The 18411-nt window shown below is 34.5% G+C and overlaps 1 long non-coding RNA gene across 3 annotated transcripts; it reads right to left on the reverse strand.

The window, feature by feature from the left end:
- Positions 1-877: 877 nt before the first annotated feature.
- Positions 878-6464, reverse strand: LOC128554830 (uncharacterized). 3 transcript variants are annotated; one of them, XR_008369710.1, is made up of 4 exons: positions 5730-5860; positions 3168-3253; positions 1384-1975; positions 878-1227 (listed from the first exon to the last, which is right to left on the reverse strand). It is a non-coding gene; the product is annotated as an uncharacterized LOC128554830 (long non-coding RNA). The 3 variants fall into 3 exon arrangements; XR_008369711.1 differs by lacking the exon at positions 878-1227 and adding an exon at positions 5913-6464 and having other exon boundaries at positions 1271-1975; positions 5730-5790; XR_008369709.1 differs by lacking the exon at positions 878-1227 and having other exon boundaries at positions 1271-1975.
- Positions 6465-18411: the final 11947 nt, after the last annotated feature.

Raw genomic sequence — 18411 nt, forward strand, 5'->3', positions numbered from 1 at the left:
CTTATCACACCGACACAGGATAGGTCAAATGACGACTTTCCAGTTTTAATGGTAGAGGAAGACCCCAGGTGCCCCTCCATGCATCATTTTAAAGAACCGGGTCAGTGTGACCTTGACCTGTGACCTACTGACCTCAACATCATTAGGGGTCACCTGCTGGTCATAATTAACCTCCCTAACAATTTTCATGATCCTAGGCTCAAGCATTCTCAAGTTATAATCTGAAAAACATTTCACTGTTTTGCCTTATTGTGACCTTGACCTACTGACCTCAAAGTAAAACTTGACCTGTATTTCATGATGTTACACCTGTGTACCAAACTTTATCATCCTAGGCACAAGGTCCAAAGTTATCATTCGGAAACGGTTCAACTGTTCAAGGTCACTGTGACCTTGACTTTTGATCTATTGACCTCAAATTCAAACAACCTGTATTTTATCATGTTACACCTGTGTTACAAAAGCTATGATCCCAGGCCAAAGCGTTTGCAAGTTATCTTGACCTTTGACCTACTGACCCCAAAGTCGAACTTGACCTGTAGCTATGTACCAAAAAATATTTAAATCGGCCAAGCTTTTCATAAGTTATCATCTGGAAGCCATGAAAACCTACTTACTGAAAGACAGACAAGCTTACTACATGGGGGTATAACAGAACATTCTTTTTAAAATCTCATGAAAAATATGAGAACTAGATGCCCACGGGCAATATGTCAAGCCTGCCAGCTGTCAAAAGGACCGGGAGTTGTGCATGACACTCCTTGTCTCATTGAGGCAAACATTTATGCCAAATAAAAGAGATTGCAAAAAGTTACAATATAAGTTATCTACAGTAACAACAAAGGAACGTAAAATAAAAAAAAATTAAAAAAAAAAAATTAAAAATAAAAAAAAATAAAAAAGATTACAAGTCCACACAAAAATCCGCACCAGCAGAGATAGGTCAAAATACACCTGAAAATTGGATGTAACATGCATGTTGTACTACAGAAAAGTGGTCTTGATTTTTCCCTACGACCAGTAATAAAAAAGTTACAAATGTAAGCTATTTATAGTAACAACAAAGGGAAGTATTTCTAGGACCTTATGCATGACACTCCGTCGCATGATGATGAACAATTGTGCCAAGTTAAATCAAAATCCCTCTATGCATCAAAAAGAAATGCTCCAGACAAAGTCATTCTTGTATCTGACTTTTGACCTCTAAGTGTGACCTTGACCTTAGACCTAGGGACCTGGTTCTTCCGCATGACACTCCGATCATGGTGGTGAACATTTGTGCCAAGTTACATCAAAGTCCCTCCATGCATGAAGAAGAAATGCTCCAGACAAAGTTGTCATTCTTGTATCCTTTGACCTCTAAGTGTGACCTTGACCTAAGACCTAGGGACCTGGTTCTTGCGCATGACACTCCATCTCATGATGGTGAACAATTGTGCCAAGTTACATCAAAATCCCTCCATGCATGAAGAAGAAATGCTCCGGACAAAGTCATTTTTGAATTTGACCTTTGACCTGTAAGTGTGATCTTGACCTTTGAGATAGGAACCTGGGGCTTGCGCATGACACTCCGTCTCACTGAGGTTAACATTCATACCATATATAAACAAGATTGCTCCATGCATGTCCAAATTATGGTCCGGACAAAAAAATTCGGATGGACGCACACACATACACCGAATAGACATTTGGACAACTATGTCTTCGCTTCTGCAAGCGGGCTCAACAATAACAAAACCAATGTGATAATACATTATCTATTAAAATAACAGAGCTTAGTCAAACACTGCTGTTCTCAAAATAAATTTAGTTTCTAAGTAAATCCTGAATTCCTATCCTTAAAAGTTTTGTTTTTTTATTAAAGTTCCCTTGTTCTTCTGTCTTTTTATATTTTCTGGTGTTTCTTTCTTGCTTTTCAAGCATACTGGATTTGTTGACCTTCCATTTTGTAGCTGCCTGCTCTCAAGAAGTGAACCTGTAAAACAGAAATCAAATATTGTAAATTGATAAAAAGAGACCCCAACCAACTTTCATAAAGTTCCGATGAAAAATGTGACCTATAGAGTGGTCACAAGCAAAAGTTTACCAACGCACGGACGAACGACGGACGCCGCGATATCACAAAAGCTCACCTTGTCACTATTGACAGGCGAGCTAAAAAATCAATATCTGAGAACCGCTTCCTCCGGTAACACTAAAATGTAAATAAAATTAAACCATTTGTTGATGTGATTTTTGGGAAATGTTACCTTGCATGGAAAAAATGCAATATTTTTTTTATTGGGAAGTGGCCGAATATAGGCCTCTGTCATATAAGGATGAAAAGCCCTGCCGGCTAACAATTTCTGACAAGAAATCATTTTCAAAGTGTTTTTTTTCGGTGAGTTCTGTATGGAATTAAATTCTATGGGTAATTTTGAAAGAGGAGACCACCCCATGATCATTCTGTGAAGTTTGGTGTAAATCTGCCCAGTGGTTCTGAAGAAGATTTTTTACAAATTGTTGGCACATGACGAACATCAACTCATGTTGTCACCCTGTGACAGGTGATCCAGCTAATAATTGTTTAAATTTGCATACATGCATGTATTATATTTTATGGTTTTGTCCAGAAATGCTTTATCATCAAGAAAATGAAATGGAGTCTTTACTAAGGTCTAAAAAAAATTTGTTTCCGGAAAATGCTAAAAAAAATTAGGGTAGGTAGGTCGAAAAAACTTGTTCTTTGGATTTTTTAAAATTATTTTTAGGGAGACTTTTTGGAAATTATTTTTGTGTCAAAAAATGAATACAAATAGTGGGGTTATGCCTCTAGAGCATCAGTAAGTTGATTTATAACATCACTGTCCATGTTTAAAGCATAAAAAGTGCAGTTCTGCAACTTTTTGTCAAAAAGTTGAAAAAAAATGTTCTCAAAGACAAAGGCAGACGGACCGTCCATTTAGGGTCGGGCCAAAAATTTATGGTAGGTCAGGATACAGGAAACAGACAATTTTTTTTTACGCCTAATTTCCTTGGTATTTGATTCTATGCACTGACTCAATCGCAAAAATTTGTTCACACAAATACTAATTTGTATACAGTATATCTGATCATGCTTTTTGAATGATTGAAACTGCTTCCCACAGCTGCAACTATATAATAAAGAAACAGAAAGATAGAAATACCTTATGAGCCGCAAGCAAGTGGTTTCAGTCTGTCAACTAGCACTTTGGAGCAGTACAACAATACTCTGTATAATAGACCAAGATGCCTGAAAATAGTGAAAAGTGAGCAAATTAAGAAAACATGGACAACCAGCTGTTTTGAAATTTCAAAGGTCTAAGGGCTAACATCCTTTTCGCAGTTTTTTCAAATTTCATGCCAATAAGATGACCCCAATTATATCATTGGCATGGCGGGAGAAATTTGTTAAATAAAACTTTTTTTAATGAAAATAAAACAGTAGCAAATTTTGTCAAAATGTATAATGAAACGAAGTAAATGCGGTTAAAAATTTCAGTTTTGAAAAAGAAAAGTCACTGTATGAGTAGGTTTGTTTACACGACTGACCAGCCAGAACAGCCAAACATTACTTAACCCAGTGAATTCCAGTACCTTTTTTGACTTGGTGGTCTATGACCTTCACTTTGCTCGGTATCATTAAAAGGCAAAAACAGACTGGTAAAGCAGCTAGAAGAATCTGTTCTGCCTTCCTCAGTTTAGTATGAACACAGGAGCCGACAAAATGCTACAATTGTTTATTGGTATCTGACGGTCATGATTCATAAACGTATAACTTTAAACGTATTTGAGTATGTGTGCAGTGTACAAAATTCAGATTTGAACTAACCCATGCTGGCAACCAGATAGAAAATTTTCCAAGCCTGACACCAATTTCACATGCCTGAACTTAACAAAAACCGCAACAATTTTGGCTATTATTTGTATTTGCAAAATAAACTGTGTGAAATTTTTATCTTAACTTGCATTCCATGAAATTGACTTGCATTTAGCGAGTCCAAAATTTGAGTCCCGTGATTTGTGAAAGCAGGGTTTTTTCTAGCAAATTTGGGAACATAGCCTATACCCCCAAAATTAGGAATTTTGACGCATAAATGTTCCAAATTGGGAAATATTTAGTCCCATAGGATATAGTAAAGATGTGTTTAAGCACTTTCTCATACACTTGTTTCACCTTGTACAACCTATTTAACATACTTCCACCACAAAATTGTCTATAATATGGTCAATATTTGTGCAATTTTGATGAAATTTTTTTCAGAAAGTAGATTGGTAATTTTTGCACTCATTTTTGGAAAAATACATACTTTTTGGCATTGGGAATATAGCCAAATAACAGCTATAAAAACGGCCCAAAAAACCCCCTGGAAAGTAATTACATCTTCTGCATGATTATGGTTCTGACTAACTCTTAAATTCTTGCATTTATGGAACAGTTTGAATTCAATTCCTTCATAATTTTACAGACATGATTCTGATCAACAATCGAGCATGCTTCAGAACTCCAGATAAGGGCTGTATTTTTGTAATTACGAACTTGTTAGGGATCAGATATGACTTTATCTTAAAATGTGGACGTATCAATACAAATTTATTTTAAAATGTGGTTGTATCAGTACGACATGTAACAGTAATTACATATATTCCAAAGAAAGATCGAGCTGAATTGCATGTCTGCGCCAAGTTGCGCTTATCAACGCTATCCCGACTGTTGACAATTTGCACGGTGTTCAAATGATGTGGAATATACGAAACAAACGCCAATAGCATATTAATGTAATGCATTAACACATAACTTTTTTGGACTTCAAAAATTATGCGTCATAAAAATCTGAAAAGGGGAAATAATTCTACCAAAACTGAAGGCAACCAAGATATTTTTATTTTTATATATATTTATTTGTGTCATATGAACAGATGAACCAAGTTTGAAAGAAATATCTTTACTATTTTTCAAAAAATGTTAGCTTTTACGTCGAAAGCCCGATCGGGCAATGTTACTAGCCTGTTTAAAATCTATATTTTTTTTTATAAGCCGATCCGATTCCCTATACTTAGGCCGAGCCAAAGAGCTATAAAAATAAATAGATCGGCAACTTGAAAGGCATATAGAGCAAATCTCGCCAACATCCCGTGACAACTGAATGAGATCTCGTTGTAAGCATCTGTTGATCACGATGGATCAAGTCGGCAAACGCTTTTAAATTAGGTTACTTTCGGATCGATTGTTTATAATGATAATGGTGCTTTTTTAATGTTATTAGTATTTTCTACATGGGGAAGGAATGAATTTATGATTGGAAGTCTAATAAATCAACAGTTTTCGTTTGAAAAAAGGACTCGATTCGGTTTATTACGCACCGGGCATACCGCCAATTTTATACTTCAGTAAGCGCCTGTTGATTTGATCACGACTGATCAAGTCGGCAAACGCTTTGAAATAAGATAACGCTCTAACACGAGATGACACGGGATTACCCCCAGTTGCCATTCTGTGTATTTTTAGTTCTTTGGCCGAGCACTACTTATCGGCTGAATCATAAGCTCAACTTAATTACTGTGTATACATGCGACGAACCTTAAGAAAAAATAATCTGAAAGGCCCATTTCAAATTGATGAATAAACAAAAATGTAAAAAATAAGGAATTTCTATGCTTTTTATGGGTGGGGTGTCTGTTTACATCATTATTATACAATCACTGACAATGGGAAGTTAGTTACTCACGTTTCTAAAAATGTCAACAGGTCCAACCATGCACATGCTGTACTGGAGTGCCGTCCATATTCTAAATAAAAGTAAAATAATTCCATTAATCAGTCATGCCTGCAAGTAAAATCACGGATTTCTTAATTTTATAAAAATTCAATATAGGCTTAGAAACAGAGAAGTTCAAAGAAACTAAAGTACCGGAAAGGAATTAAAATACGATCTGAAAAGCGACACAAAGGTAAATCTATTCTCTCATTCCCCGAGCTGAAGAACTCGTTGGAGAATGTTTTTGTTTCCTCAAATTTTCAAAATGTCGGCGCCAGTGTAACAGTGTAACGTGTATCCCTCTCACTCTAAATATAAAAATGTTCAAAATGTCGCCGTTTAAAAATGCTACTCAGTATTGAATAAAGCATGTTTGTATCACAAATTATATCAGTGTAGTCACGTTACCGGCTGATTAGCTTCTGACGCAACAAAATTAACAGCATACTTCGAATATTCTTTCGGGTCGCAGACATCTTATTGTGCGGATATTGCGTTTCGCCCACTGATCTGACAGACGCTTATTAACATTAACGAAGACCGTGATATCCCGAATTTCATCGGGGTCGTCGCACGCCCATGGTCTAAACCGGAACTCCATATTTTTTTATTTGGATAGTATGTGTTGTTTGGATACCCTCGTATGTTACCGTAGTGGGATTCGATCCCGATTTTCGTCGCTTCGCGACGAAAATCAGTAAGATCGATTCCCTAATAAAATATTAACATATTATTTAATTTATTCTAAATATTTTGTCACGCTCTCTAGTTCCTCTCTCTTTGTCCTCGTAAATTACACTTGGTGGCGTTTAGTCATATGCAGAGGAATATGACCATTTTAAAAGTGATATTGAAAAGACAGTACCATGATAGCATGAGGGCTACATGTACATGCCGAGTCTTTTTTTGCTTAATTTAGTCCATACTGATGATTCTACTATCACCGATAAGATATACAGGGGCCTTTTTTTACCAACATACAAGTGATGACCGTTCAATTAACTGAATAAAGTTTTAATAACAAGGCAATTAAATTTGTACCACGGAGGTACCGATCTGAATCCTGGCTACACGCTGAAAACGTTATCAGTTGACAAATGGAGTTTGAGAGGAATATGTATCGCATTCAGCAATTAGGGTCTTTCTTCTCATATTTTATTTGTGCTGTGTAATAAAGGTCCTGAACATTAAATTGATTTATTACGGGACATTTTGGTAGCAAAATCGCCTATATGATTTCACTTTCAATACCGTTCCAGTATCTTTGGAATCCTTATAACTACTGGCAAAATTCTACTTTGCGTTCTATAGTATTGTCTGTGATTCAAATATTAACTAATTTTTTGGGGGATGTTATACTGTTATATTAACTAAAATAGCTGTTCTCACAAGTTCTTATGCTCTTCACAGAAAGTGTATTTCACTGATTTTTTCAATTTAGCAGCCAAACGTTTTTAATGAAATACGAAGTGATATCTAGGGTTTTTCTTCAGAGGCTTGAAAATTGTAGCTTTATCTGAGCAATATGTTTTGCTTCTAATGCAAGAAGCGATTGAATAACCCGGTGTTCCATAAACGACTGAAATACTCGCTGTTCCATAATGGGCTGAATCTTTCGGTGTTCAATAAATGACTGAGTATTCTAAGCGGCAGAAGTAGTATAGTAATAACAACAGTTTTGTATCGTAGCAACTCCCTATATTTATTACTTGAATTTGCGAGTGTTGCGATATGTGTCGATAAAACCAGTCTTATGAATAGAATTTCTTAGAAAGGAATTATAAACAAGGAACGTAATATACAGATAAGTTTTAAACCAAGTGTTTGTTTGTCAGACCTGATATCTACAACAAGGACTGTTAACTCACTATGTTAAAAGATAAATAGTAAAGCAGGTGTTGTTATTAAGTGTTCCCAAATTCGGATGATTCACACATTTACAGTCCCTAGCTCGCGGATTTTGCCTTTTCCGCGTTACCACCGGCACAAATATTTACCCTGAGTGGAAAATCGCGATGTTTTTTCTCATTGAACCATTATTTAAGACTGTGATAAATCGCGATGATTTTATAGATAAGGTGTCCACGGCGACCGGCGATGAAACATCTCAGCGGGTCGCGCTGAATCGCGATGGATCGCGGCGAATCACCGGCAGTCACCGCAAAATCCAGGTAAGGCTGGCAACCAGGCATATTTATACGCTTACCGAATGATTTTACGAATTATTTGCAGTCGGGTTTATTACAAATGGCTAAATAACTAATGAATGTATCTCAAACTTTTTAAAATTTTAATCTTATCAAATACACTTGTAATATCTTAGATGCAATAATATTTAAAATGATGATTTTACATTGATCATGAAAACGTTGACTATAATAGGAATTAAAATAAAGCGGCAACGTTAATTCAAAATAAGTTTATTTTCTTTTAATTATATTGCTCCTATACTTGGTAAATAAAGGTAGTATTTTATTTATTTTCATATAAGTATACAGAACGGACTACGATGTTAATTAAACATATCACACATTACGAATTAATAAAATTTATTCAGTAGTTTATCTGGACGTAACATTTAATAGATTCTTATGTATACTAATTTAACCAATTTTGAATAATTGTTAATTAAATACTATATCAAGTTTAATTTGAACACAATTTAGTCTTTACATTGGTAACATATAAGATCAAGTTATAAAATATATAGTGTATGAGTCATTATTGTTGATGATAATTTAAAAAAATACTTCAAATGTTTAACACATATAATACACGGAACAAAAATGTGCATTTCATACTACGTGTAACAATTTTCTAAACTTGATCAGACATCGGCAAAAGTTGTCAATTAACCCCTTATCTATTGACACGCGTTAAAACAACATTAAAATACCTCGTTACCGCGAAGAGTGAAACACGTAGCCGCCGGTATAATAATGTAACGGTACACTGACAAACTTGCAGAATTTACACTTTCTTAAATATTATAACAATATTGCTGAATTGATCTATCAACCACATATTCGGCTAAAATTTGATAATTTAACGTCTGCATGTATCTTACATTTTAATTTGAATCATTTAAAAAACAAAGAGTTTATACGCCAGATTTAAGGGTTATCTTCTAAACTTTTTATTGCAATAACAAGAAAAGAAATATGTTAGGCATTTTTGTATATTACATCCCTTATTTAACTTTATACTTTTAAAGATTATTTCATCTTGTAATGTTTGTGTACTGCCTTAAAATTCAGTTAGTTATAATTTCTTAATTATTGTGAAATGTAAATTTTGAAATGATTTTGATTTGCTTTTGCGCAATTATTGTGAATTCAGTTATTGATTTTATACATGTATCTAGCAGAATGTTGTTTTACATTCACCGGTATGTTGTATTTCTGTAGCTATGCATTATTGTTCGTTTATGATAAAAATAACCATTCTTCTGTAAACTTTTATATCAATACAAAAAAAATCAATTACTCTGATGTGACTTGTTTTCATTATCTTATTATTATGATACTAGAAAAATTTAGTTTTCACTATATGTAAATATCTATCTTTTAAATATCACAGTCACATTGAAAACAAACTTAACATAATATTATAAATAGTAACACAAAGAATGCATTCGTTATATAAAGACAATTGTTATCAAATCTTGTTAGCAGAAAAAAAGAATATTATGAAAATACGTATAAATGAAATAATCTAAGCAAGATAAGTTTAAAATTATTATTATTAAAGATAATGAAAAGCCATTTACCTTTTTATTTTTTCCTCTAAACAATTCATGTTAAATTTCCCGTCAGTTTATATGCATTCTACACAGTATATTGTCATTTATAACGTCATTCCCTTACCTGTAAATCGCGGCGATCCACCGCAATTCACCGCGAACCACCGGCACTTCACCGCGACATGCTGCGATTTGTCTTCGCAATACACCGCAATTGATTTATTGCTTTTGGTCGCGGTGGAAGCTGTAAAATATATTACGGGGATGCAGGAAAAAACGCGCATCCCCGTGACTCATAAAAGTGTCCGCGCTAGGGTCGAATCGCGGGGAAGCGCGGACTTTGAAAAATCCGCGAGCCAGGGACTGTATATAACCGTACCCGCTTACGGCAAACTGCTGTAATGAGAAGTGAATATCATAATCAAGAGGAATGAAATGCTTAGGAATCTCGGCTTATATTAACAAAGAAGTAGTGAATAGTTTTTAATATCTCGGTGGGTACTTGATCTTCTGTTTCTTAATCAAGAGGCACTGCCAAACGTTTTAATTTTGATGTATATAGAGTAACATGCTGCAACTAGCTGAACTGGGTTTATACACTCGCCATCGATTACATACTTTACGGGACTTAATGATTATTTCTGAAACAATCTCTTGATTAGACTGAAAAGGAAGGATTTTTCGGTGGTTATCGTGATACGGAAAGAGGAGTAATGTGTGTGTGTGTGTGAGGGGTGGGGGTGGGGGCGTGGGGGGGGGGAAATAGATAAGGTAGTACACAAACAAAAACTATTCTAACATTTTAACACTTTACTAAGCTGTTTGTTCCTCACTCATCTGTTAGTTAACATTCTCATTGCTATTCATTCAAAACCCAGGCAACCCGGGTAAACCTGCTTTAGGCGACCTGTCATCCCGGTTCTTGGACTCTACTATTATCTGTGGACCAGGAGGACCCCATATGCTATCATATCTTCTTTTGGCCGTTCCGAATGAACTTTGTGCTGAAAAAGTAATTAAGGAAAATCATTACGTTTGTGTTCCTCACTGTTTATGATTGTACACAACATGTTCTTAAAATATGTAACCGAAACGCTACAAAATAGATAATTTGTCTACTAGCTAAAATTCAGACCACCTTCTTCACCATGATCCTCTATGAACCTTGCAAAATCGAACATTGACTGAACTGTGCATTTTGTTCGGTAAATATTTTAGAGCATTTCCGTAAATATAAGAAGTACAGGTAAGAAGCAAAGATATAAATAGAATAGGATATTTTAAGCAACTCCGTCCAACGGAAGGTAAAGGTAAAGTAGTCGAATCGTTCAAATAAATTTGCTGTGCATAGTTTCAGTAGAACTATGATCGAATTACATAATTCCACAGTAGGTGTCAAGTTTCCTTGAAAAATGGAGACTACATAGTGTGTCTCTGTAGTACAGATCTCCGCTAATCAGTGGTTTCTGTGGCCGAAGCGTTGAAAGGATAAGTATCAAATGTTCGCATGCTATCCTATCATTTCAATCCCGACTTCGTAAACCACGCTCCACTGCTCAGAATGCTTTGTCCCGCGTTAACATTGTTTAGACTGAACACCACTAAATCCGACTGTTGCTTATTTCAAATAAAATCCTCTTACTACTAGTTTATAACGGTTTTTAGAAATTTTCTAGCATATCAGATTTTTAAACACTTTTTTTCTCAGAAAGATCGTTATGACTACTATATAAAAACAAAAGAAAAGGGCGTGTTAACTTCTATATAAGAAAACTACTACAGGTCGTTAAATACAACCCGCTGAATTTACTCCTTTTCGTTTCTTTCAATGGCACTTTTCGATACATAAAATTCTTACGCCGCCATTTTTATCTAGCATGCGACAGAAACATGCCGATTTCGACAGAATGCTACACATACATACTGAAATACGGCAGAGTAAAAGAAAACACAATGTTATTGAGAAAAGGCACGAGAAAAGGAAGAAAGAATAGCGTTATATATATTTGGACTACTTGTGACTAGACCTGCGGAGGCTTATATTTGATTTGGTAGTGATCACCCTATAATTTAAAGGTTTTTTGCTCCTAGCTAAGTCCTTTCACGGCAATTTTTAAGTTTGTCGGGTTATTGTTTTCTAGTATTAAGGTTCGTCATCGCATATGATGTGTTTAACATAAATCTCCTACACTTCAAAATAAATGGGTACTCTTTAGTCTTTGGAAGTATGCTGGATTTATTTGCACGCTTTTTAGGACTATTGCTATAAGTGTTGTTGATACAGAAATATGGTTCCTTTATTTATAGAAATATAATAATGGAACAAAAAGTAAGGTTTCATGAGCTTTTTCAGCTATTCTTTACAGTTGTAGTTTACCAGGGTATGTAATGCTAAGGTGAGATTTTATTACCAGACCTAATAGTCAGAAATGTTTGCCAGGTGTTGTACTAATAAAGGAAGTTCTGCACGTTCGGGTCGATTTGTTTTCTACAAGGATTTGAGTAACTATGATTTTTTAAAACTTCAGAATATACTAAGAAAATTCAGCAAATAAAAACGATAGGGTCGTGTGCTTGATTTTTTTTTATGCTACTAGTAGGCTGACTTTCATAATGGGAGTCTATGGGAAAATCACAACCTTCATAATATTTTCGCGAATAGAATATTTTCTATAAAATTAATGTAAATTTTAATGCAACTTACTTCTCATATTGGTAAATAAACATATGACCTGTAAGATAGTGAAATAAAATGTTTAGGTCGGTGTGCTAATTTTTGAGATATTTAAAGGGGAATACGCAATATTTGGCAACATTTGTTATTAGAAAAAACTAGGTGAAACATTCACACTACAAGAAAAGATAAAGCCATTTGAATGTCATCCATGTACTCAAATGGCAGTCTTAAATAGTGAGGCTTATTTCTCGAATGAACCTCCGCCCCGCCTCATGCCCCTAGCATCGGCGTAAGTGAAATTCTTATATTAAACTTGAATGTTCTCGGTGATCCCGAATGACCAGGAAATATAACAAAACTGAATTCAAGTCTTACATTCTGTCATTTATTGCAAACAATAGTGACCTCTGGTCTTGAGTTACATTTATATTCATAACGCACCACGTCTGGACTTTATGGTTAAATTTACGATCATTGTTTTTGTTGTTGTTGTTGTTGTTGTTTGTTTGTTTCAGATAACATACACCATTTCGGAACTCAGCTATCATGACAAAATATAGCATTTTCGATTAAGACGACCAATGGCATGTATCTCTCTAGCTCACTTAGGTCAGGGTCTATGTATGTTTTAAATGTATCACTATTTATATAGTACATTGTAACTAGGGGCGTAGAAAATGGATGTAGAGGAACAAGTAAGGGGGCATGTCCCGTTGGAAAAAAAGATTATAGAACAGCTAAACACTAAATCGCTTGTACAAAATGAATTGTAGAACATGAAAACACTAAATCGCATGTATACAGTTATTATACACGACTTATAATTAGTCAATATTTATATAAAGGCTGCTGCTATAATTCGAAATATCACTAATGATCATTTTATGGTGCTTCAAACAGTTCGTGTTCATTTAATATATCAAGGCAGAGGCGTAGACTAATCCTAAATATGTAATGTTTTATACCTTGTTATTTTGTTGATAGTAGCTTTACAAGCAGAACAAATACATTCTTGAATCTTAGAAGTTTTAACTTATTTCAAATTCACCAAGGTTTCTGTTTCATAACCATTAGATTGTTGAGGACATCTGAAAAGTATACTTTATTAAACTCTTAATAATTTCAGTAAATAAAATTCCATACGCGTTCCCTACTAATTATAAAACACATTAAACACCCATTAAAGAATAAACTTAAAAAGTTATTTCAAGTGAATATATATACCTAAAATAAAACAATTTTAAGGATTTTGACAACTCTTGTTCATAAAACGCAACTAGGTGAATTGTGTTGTTTCTACTATTTGTCCGTGACTATTTTGCATATGTTACAAGCATTTCAATTATAACTGGTCTTTTATATCGTTCGTTTTTAATAGCAGTCCTTATCAGTAGTATCATTGTTTTTAAGTTTTCTTTCTCACTGTGAAATTATATTAATTAAATTATTTATTTATTTATTTATTTATTTATCTTATATTTTTATTTTTAAATTCTTATTTTATTTTTTATTTATCTTATTATTTTAGTAAAAGTACATAATATATATATATGGTACTTATTTACATAAATATTGTTCTTAAATATATAGGTTCTGTTGCTGTTTTTTCTGGACTATATACATACATACAGGAATTACCTTTAGTTGGAAATAGAAAATGAACAAGGGACTGAATATAGTGGTGGTTTGTAAAGCAAATGAATGTTTGTGAGAGCAGTTATGTTGCCAAGAACATTCCGTTTACTGTTACTAAAGATATTGACTTGTTGCATTTTTCACAAATTGATTGCAGTACACTAATATAGTCGTAATCACTTTATCTAACGGCGAACTTTTTAACTAACATCCTAACGACGACCTGTCAATATGCTAAATAAAGTTTGTGATAACAAAGCGATTCAAACCCTTGCTAAATGTTGACAAACGTTATCAATTGACAAATAGGTTAGAGTATTCAGCATAAAGGCCTTTCTTCTCATATTTACGCTGTGTAATAAAGGTCTTGAAGATTTGTTTTTATAGGGACCTTGTTTGGTTGCAGAGTCGTCTGTATGATGTTATTTATTATGTTTTCGACATTAACTTTATTGACAGCCTTCGAGCTATTGGCATCATTTAAACCTGTGCTGTATGAAACTGTCTGTGTTTAAAAGATTGCCTTATTTTTTCTGAGAAGTTTCAAAGGTTTTTCTCCGGGTTCCATTTTCCGCTACTACAGTGAAATTGTGTTTCACAGGTTGGTTCAAATTAGTGTTATGGAGTATTTAATCTACCAGGAGAAGTGTTAGTACCAATGCCAGTTTTGTGTCTTAGTAACTCTCTAATTAGTGAGTATTGCCATATTTGTTAATAGAAACAGTTGTGTGGATAGAATGTCTTATAAAGGAATACTATTCTACGACTACGAAATACGAATTTAAAAACCTTTCGTTCACTAACAATGAGTAACGCAGATTGTGCTGTCCAGAAGTCGATTGAAAAAAAAAACATAATCGCTTTAACTTACGGCGAACTTGTCCAATGGTATGTGAATGTTATAAACAGGTAGTATGGAATGCTTCAGTTATTTAAGCAAAGAAATAGCTTTTTTTCGGTGTATCGGTCGAGACATAATAGTACATGTACAAGCAAGGTCAAACGTCATACTTTTCGTGTACATAGAGTAACGAGCTGCGACTATCCGAATGGTCTTGTACATTCAGTAAACGGGACTTGATGACTAATTCTGAGACTGGCTTTCCAATCAAGTTTTTCTTCAAAAAGTTTCATGATATCTACTGGGTTAGGAAAATGTATTATTCAATACGTAAGCAAGAACTAGTGTAACAATTTATTTAGCTATTTGTTCTTCACTAAGAATGGTAATCTGCTAGTTAACATTTTCTTAGTTATTCTTGGAGAACTAAGGCAACAACCCGGATGGGCCTGCTTGAAGCGACCTGCCATTCCTATTTTTCGCGCGTAGTTTATACCGACTCCCACGTACAAATTGAGGAACCGGGACGCTAAGATGTCTACTTTGGGCCGTTCCATCTGTATTTGGTGCTGTAAAAACAAATAAGTCAAATGTCAGATTACAGTTTATGTTTGCTCATGCTTTACGATTTCAATCATTAGGTTCGTACACTATACAATCGGACCGCTAGAAAATGAAAACTTGTCTACTGGCTAAAATTCAAACCTTCTGATACACTATATTCCTCTATGAATTTGGTAAATTTTACAATTAATAGTGAATTAAGTGTCTTTTATCCAATCCATATTTTAAGGCATGCATTTCGATCTTAGTAACTCCTTTGACGGAAGGCAGTGGCAAAGTAGTCAATCATTAATGCAACATACAGTCTAATTGAACCACAATGGATTTACTTAATTGAACGGTTGATGTTATTCTGTTTAAAACGACTATTAAACGTGTCTTCTTATGGTTTATGTTACTAATAGGAAGTCTCTTTTAAAGTTTAAGCAACAAGTCTTATAGTGGCTGGTGTGTTCTATTCGAAACTTTACAATTTCAAACATCCTGCGCGTCAGTACACACGTTCACATGCTATAATATCATTTAAATCTCATAGTGTTGCTGCCGCGCACAACTGCTAATTATGTTTCGTCACACGTCCTTATTATAAAGCGGATTTTCGCTAGGCCATCATTTAGCGGGAGTCTGTTTTTCAAATTCAAGCGTCATGCGCAGTTGAGGCCTTCTAGCATTCTACAATATGTCCTACATCAAAATAAATGATAACAATTCTGCTGTTACAGTATTTATTAGATCGTTTCTTTTATAGGACAATTGTAATTAGTGTTAGGTGTTGTTGATACGGAAACTGGTTCTGGTTTACTTTGTTTATAGAATTCATAGACGTTCTAGCTGTTTTCATAACAGGATTGGTAATGGTAAGGTCAGATGATAATACCAGAACACAATAATAAGAAATGCTTGAAAGGTGTTTTAACTAGTTAAATGGTAATTGCTCAGGAACCCCTCCTCCAGGAGAGGGGAGACAGGTAGCAATTACGGCTCAACTCTTTACATTTCTTTATACATTTTAAGATCAAATCTGTCCATAACAATGCTGAACGTTCAAATGCCTTGCCCCTATTTTCAACTTATTTCTTTTTTGTCTGACTCGTATTTTGTGTTGCGTTTGTTGTATTGTTTCTTGTTAACTTTTCTTTTCTCTCTCATTCCCCTACCCCCTATCGCCCCATTGCAAGTGCATCCCCTCTCCTTCTACTATGAGTGCGTTATCGTGTCTGCCATATTTCTGGCAAACGGCCGTCCCTGGACGATGCCCGACTGTATATTTTCCTTCCTGTTTGCGGTGTGTGTGTGCGCGCGCGCGCGTGTGTGTGTGTGCGTGTGTGTGCTCGCGCGTGTGCGTGTGATTGCGTGTTTGCAATGTTGAGGTTTAAGGTGTTGGGAGACTGCGTTTTAGGAATGTGGCTTTCCCTGTTGAAAATTAATCCTTGTTTCCTTAGCTTGCTTGCTTTGCCCCCACTCCCCTCCTCAACACCCATACTTTTGTATTTTGCATAGTAATTTATAATTAAAATGTACTTGTTGTTGGATTTTTAAAGCAACCCGTCTAATATATTTTTCCGTAACAGATGTCTTTTGGCTCTATGACTGTGTTTTACGTGTTCTGTGCTTTCGGAACATATTTCCTTACTTTTTTTCTTCGTCATAATGAAAATTGAAAATGATCCAATATCCGATTCTTAAGATAGAGCCGTGGTAATTTATGATAATTACGGCTAACACATGGAACTTCCAAAATAAGATGAATTCAGGTGAAAGGTACTTGCGAAATTTTACATGTCACTATAATAAACCTTTGGAGAGTAACTGTTGCTTAGTCGTAACTAAATGTTTGGTCTTTCTATCGTATTGTCCTTTCCTTAACTTTTAGCTGGAATTCTCGTTATGATCTTAGATCTCAGCTGTCAGTGTAAATAGCACAAGGCGATTGATGTTCTCAGCTGCGATGTAACGTGACTGTTTTATTATTCGGCCAACGGCCTGTTCAAATTCCAATGAAACCAAAATGAAAATAAATTCAAAATTGTCATATTGTTGCTTGATATTTTATTATGTTGCCATCAAGATATAAAATGCTGTTTAAAGATATACTATTATAATTTTGATAAATTGCAAAAAATATTGTTGTAATACTTTGGCTGATATCCATACAAGCTATTTGTACTCCAGCGTTGTCACCGCTACTGGTGACATTAATGTGATACATTAGGGTATTTTCAAGACGTAGATCCATGATTTATCTATACTAAATTACTCAGCCAAATAATAGGAACAGAAAGAGCCATTAAATAAAAGACACAAAATACAAACAAAACGACACATGACGCTTTAAATAAACAGTTTTACTTTTAGATATCAAGATTTTGTCCATAAAATAAAAGTAACTGTACTTACGTGTAGATTCTATCACAATCGCAAGTACCAGCAAAAAAGCCACAACGTAAAATTTCATCTTTCTTGTTTCTCCCAAAATTACAAGAATATAGATCAGCACTGTCGCCAAGAAAATATAAATCGAATATGCAGAGATAGTATGCAATGGGTCATATGAAATATAAAACTAATTTAACTGTTAATGTAGAAATTAATTAGCGGGCCAACAACAACACGCAATAAAGGTTTCGACGCAGACTTCTTTCTGCCTGTAAATTAAAATATCCACGATGTAATAATATAAACGTTGCAGATATTTGTTTCTTTCCATGTAAGTTTGAAATATCTTTTTTTGAAGCACTATCGTCAGGAATAATACAGCCGCGAATGAAAATGTAAGATAGGGTGTTTACAAAAGACTTTTTCCTATATTAATTTGAAATTCTTTTCTTCTATACGTGTCATATTTTTTCAGAATTTGAAGGGTTTTTTATCAAAGTAAACCAACCACATTTTCTTTGCTTTTTAAACATTTCTTTGTGTGACATTCTGGTATTCAAAAACTAATAAACAAAATAAAAATATACTCTATACATTGAGTAGTGTGCTAAAATATATAAGAAAGCTAAATGCCAGCCTTTTGTTTTATACTACCTGTATTTTCAATTAAGAATGTGTTAGACGCTATTTATAGCTTGTAATTTGACCACTGTCATATTTAAATGCGGAAGGGTTCAAATTCGACTGCTGACAAATCTACCGTGCTTCAGATGTCAGACTGACAGAAATTGAACCATGAGGTTGTTATCCGGTGTGG

The sequence above is a fragment of the Mercenaria mercenaria genome, unplaced genomic scaffold, assembly GCF_021730395.1.
Source record: "Mercenaria mercenaria strain notata unplaced genomic scaffold, MADL_Memer_1 contig_784, whole genome shotgun sequence".
Taxonomy (NCBI): Eukaryota; Metazoa; Mollusca; class Bivalvia; order Venerida; family Veneridae; genus Mercenaria; species Mercenaria mercenaria.